Genomic DNA, 408 nt, shown 5'->3' on the forward strand with positions numbered 1-408 from the left:
TAACGGGTATACTTCAGTTGAAATTCTGAATACAATACGTATCTACGTTTAGCTTTTGGCGCACGTTTCGCGCTCATTTTCCATCCCAAGGTGACGGATGTCTAGTTACGGTCTACGGTGGTGGTGTCAAGTTCACATTAAGCACTCTGTTGTTGTAAATCATCGGCACGAAATTTAACCAATTGGTTGTGTTTTATGATGCTAAATATTGCCTACGTTTTTACAGCTGAGTCCAAATTCTAAAGTAGCTCGATGGTTCGAAGCTCTTAATCCGGTCCCTTTATCTAGACCAGAAAGCGGATTCGTTGATTACGGGGAAACAGACGTCAGTCGAGAGTCGTTACTTCGGGTGCCTAACCGCAAGAAAAAGTTACCTTTGCGGCTCAAGTTGCGAAGAGCGACCACGTT

The sequence above is a fragment of the Planococcus citri genome, chromosome 3 (genome assembly GCF_950023065.1).
Source record: "Planococcus citri chromosome 3, ihPlaCitr1.1, whole genome shotgun sequence".
In the NCBI taxonomy this organism is placed as follows: Eukaryota; Metazoa; Arthropoda; class Insecta; order Hemiptera; family Pseudococcidae; genus Planococcus; species Planococcus citri.